The 4,342-nt window shown below is 33.5% G+C and overlaps 1 pseudogene; it reads left to right on the forward strand.

The window, feature by feature from the left end:
• The first annotated feature begins 809 nt into the window (after positions 1 to 809).
• On the forward strand, positions 810 to 1,795 carry LOC148942987 (nicotinamide riboside kinase 1 pseudogene; annotated as a pseudogene).
• Positions 1,796 to 4,342: the final 2,547 nt, after the last annotated feature.

Consider the following 4,342-nt stretch of genomic DNA (forward strand, 5'->3'; position numbering starts at 1 on the left):
CTAAAAATATAGCAATAGAATTTTGAAATTTGTATGATGTTTCGCAATTTCTGATAATGATGATAAAGGTGGAATCCAAACTAATCCCCTAGTATTTTAATTTGAAGCTCAGATTTTTCAAGTTTGGCACAAGAATGTCGAGATAATTAATTCTGGTGCTGATTTTCTTCGTTTAGATGATATGGATGGACACTTTGTTTCGCATCTAGCGCTTGGACATTCTTTTGTGAAAAGGCTTAGAATCAAACTACCCAACACTTTATTCAAAGCCCATATGTTGGTGTCACCTGATAACGAGAACTCACCAGGCAAAGGCAAAAATCTACAAAAGGTGAAGGATATCAATAAAACATGAAGTTTCTGCAACTAAACACGCGACGAATGGTAAAAACTGCCTAAATTGTAATACCATAAATTGTAAATCACCAAGAACATAATTTACACTTGACTGAATAAAATTCAAATGAATGTGCATTGTCAGTTTAATATACAAATACTTTAAATAAAAAGCAATCTGGTAATGTCTGATGCCCTTTTGAAAAAAAAAACACTGAAGAAGTTGCACTCTCATGATTGTACTACTCATCCAAGAATATCACAGCAAAAGAAGAGAAAAGCTTCATCATCAGTAGAGATTTACATTGCCACCTCTGAAGATCTGATAGACAAAACGGGAAAATATTTAGAAGCACTTTTGAAGCTGTCATCCAAGAAGCTGAACAAAACTTATGCTGAAAAGGATATGAGGAATTTTCAACCACCCAAAGAGCATCAAAGTGAATGTCTGCCTAAGGAAGAAAAGGTTTTCAGTGACGCAGATTTTGAACTTTTTGAAAGTGAATACTTTGTGCTGAAGATTTGATGGTGTTTGTGTATAGGAGTTTGAGACAAGCGAAGATTTGCCTCGTTTGTTGCGTTACCCTATTTTTGTGTCCGAGTTTTCTAGTTCTGATTCTGCCATTATTTGAGGATTTTTCATTTGCTAAGTATATTGTAAGGCCTGTCACTGTTGTCAAGTACTTATTGATTGCCCAAACTGTCTTGCTTGCATCCAAAATATCATACATTGTATACATAATGAAAGTATGAATTCTTTCTCTCAGTAAGAACTTGTATTCAAGCCCAACTCCATTTTTTTTTTTTCTTCTTTCCCTTTTTTTCTTCATACTCAAACTATTATTCAATAAATAGTATTTCACTATAAGATAATTATTTCACTGTACTGTAATAAAAATGAAACCTGTAGTGGTAGCTCTTGGTGGACTGACTAATGGTGGAAATCAACAATTGCGAAATTACTACAGGAATATTTTCCACTTTCGAAAATAAAGCGACAGGATGATTATTTCAAGCAGCATAATCAGGATGGAATGGAGTATATAAGTGAATTAGGTCACTACAACTGGGATATTATGTCAACTATTGATATGAATAAATTCGAAAGTGATTTTAATCAAAACTTGACTGTGCTTAGTGAATTACGATCCAAATCTCTTTTGCTTCTTGAAGCGTTTTTGGTGCTCAACTATAAGCCCTTAAGACCTCTAATGAATCTGAAGTATTTTCTTGAATTTGAGTATGACGTGTTGGGCAAGAAGGCAGACGAGACATTATGATCCTCCCGACGTACCTGGTTATTTTGAAAAACTGATTTGGCCTAATCACTTTACAACATAGGAACAGACTTCTTGATGACTGCCGGGATATGCATTTTATCAGTGGCAGGGTTCCTATAAGTGAAACTTTTCAAAAGATAATAGGTGATTTGGAAGGGTTATCTTTGAAGCCTTTATAGTTTGTTTTTGAAATTTACTTGAATAGATGGTTTTCTATTAAAACAAAATATATATACAAATAATGCAACTTAGTAGCCAGAATATTGATATTATTTGATTTGTTAAAGTTATAAAAGAAAAAATATCTATATTTTTTCAGTAAAGTGCAAATTGTGCTCTGGCCTTGGGAAGACATAGGGGTTTTCAGCACAAATTATGTTAACTTCTGCTCGTTTTCAGTTTGACTCGGTTATTTACTGTAATTTCTGTTCGTTTTGAGTTTCATTTATTTATCGATGCTGATTTGAAGTAGTTTCACGCTTCGTAAAATATTAGGTTTTATTTTTCCTCATTTTTTGTGTAATGGTGTTCTTTACTCTTCTTGAAAAACTGATTTTGCGGAAAAAGTTTTTTAATTAATCTTTGAAAAGACTGCAGGATGAAAAGACATTAAATTGCTTAAGGAGAAAGTATCTGGTAATTGCAAAAATATTTGTATATATTTTAACTAGGGATTACAACAATTGGAAAACCGCCAAAAAGAAAACAAAAATTTTGAACCTTAGTAGACAATCTGTGTTAGAAAAGGACTTGCTTCAATAATCAAATATCTTTGAAAAGACTTTAGTATGAAAAGACATACCAGTATGAAAAACATACAAAAAGGTAGATTAAAAAAAACTACAAGTTTCTTAATAATTCGCTGGAAGAAAAAGAACTGTTTTCCCCACCACCTAAACAATTAAAAAATCTACAGCCTGGACCATCATGTAAGACTAGGCCAATATGGGCAGTTAAGGTATAGGAAAATTGTTTGAGGTAATGAAAATTCAAAATGAAAAGGAAAGAAAAATTAGGTTAGAAGATAAGCGACAACGAGAATCAAAACGTGTCAAAATTGAGAATGACAGCAATGAGAATTAAAAGGATGATTCATTGGAGTCACCTGAACTATAAAGCATGATAAGACCAAGAGAACAGCCTGAAATACTTAAATTCACAGCCGGTGAAAATAAACAACATGGACTATCAAATGAGACTAGACCCAAAAAAAAAATTTACAAGTGTAATATTTGATAATTCGTTTGAAAAAAGAGAAGTTTTTTTTCACGACCTGGTCAATTAAACAATCTACAACCATTTAAAACTAGTCAAAACTAGTCATTTAAAACTAGGCCAATAAGGACGGCTAAAGTAATGGCCATTGGCAAATTGTCTGAATTATTGAAAAAATCCAAAACGAAGAAGAAAGAAAAATGGTTTCAAAAGAAAGAAAAAGTTTCGGAAATATGTATTTCATAATGAAAAAAGAGTCAAAGTCCAAGTGCAAAACTCGAAGTTCAACATTTTATAAAAGGTCAAAGCGATGAAACAGTTATAGATAACGACATTAGAGTTTATATAGACTTAAGCAAAGAACCTGATAATGTTTCATCCTCTGTAAAAAAAAAACCCACAAAGGTTCGACGTCATGTTCTTCAGAATGACAGAAGACAAACCAATGCAAAAGTTAAAGGCTGAATAACAAAAAAATACAATTTTACAGAGGCGCTAAGTCTAATTTAAGGTCATTTGGAACGTTTAATGGGTTAATTGATGATAATGAAGCACAGATACATGTGATTAGAAAACTAGTGGAAGTGAGAATCGTCTTGGTTGAGAGTTCAGAGCAGACACTTCTCCTGTGATTTATTCATAATCTGGATACCTACAATTTCGCAACCAAACCTGTGTACAAAAACGTGATTAATTCAAGTTTTTGATAAAACTTCTCTTGTGAATTATTTATAATCTGGATACCTGCAATTTTGTAACCTATCCTGTGAATAAAACGTGAATAATTCTAGTCTTTGATAAGGCTCGTAAATACTTTGACTTAAGGTGACCCACTAATCTATTTAACTTTGTTAAAATAGTGAATATTTAATTTTTTGGCAACTGAATAGTAAACATTAAACCAGATTACTGGTACTTTTCTCGTTACTGTTGATTATTTTGAACTTATTGAGAGCCTTCAAAACAACCCCCTGATAGGGATATGAGTAAGTCACCATTTCAACCATCTTTAAAAGTCCTTGCTAGAACCCCCCCCCCCCTACAACTGCGTATGTACCAGCAACCTCTCTGAAGAGTATTCACGCCCTAAACATGGATACCACCCAATGTCCGTCACCCTCAACAACTGATACTGAAAAAGATGAAAAAGGCTTTAAGATAGAAACTTGGCTAAGCGTAGAAAACAGAGAACAAAAAGTCCACCAGATTCAGCAATAATACATCAAACCGATACCACGAACAACTCTTCAAGAAATTCAGCCGATTTCCCGGTAATTATTCAACTAGTTCCCCAATCTGATAATTGCATGTTTAACAACCGTGATCTACCTAAGTTGTGAATTTTCCTCTTCAAGACCATTTGTTGCAACTTTAATATGAATATAAACAGATCAGGATCCCTAGATATCGTTTTGAACGATCCCACATCAGTGAAGAAGGTAATGGAGCTGAAAAGTGTTGAAGATGTTGTTGCCACAGCCCATCTGTGGTCCCCAAGTCCGATACAAACA

Source organism: Artemia sp. Qi Xiang Cuo, chromosome 16, assembly GCF_049724085.1.
Source record: "Artemia sp. Qi Xiang Cuo chromosome 16, ASM4972408v1, whole genome shotgun sequence".
In the NCBI taxonomy this organism is placed as follows: domain Eukaryota; kingdom Metazoa; phylum Arthropoda; class Branchiopoda; order Anostraca; family Artemiidae; genus Artemia; species Artemia sp. Qi Xiang Cuo.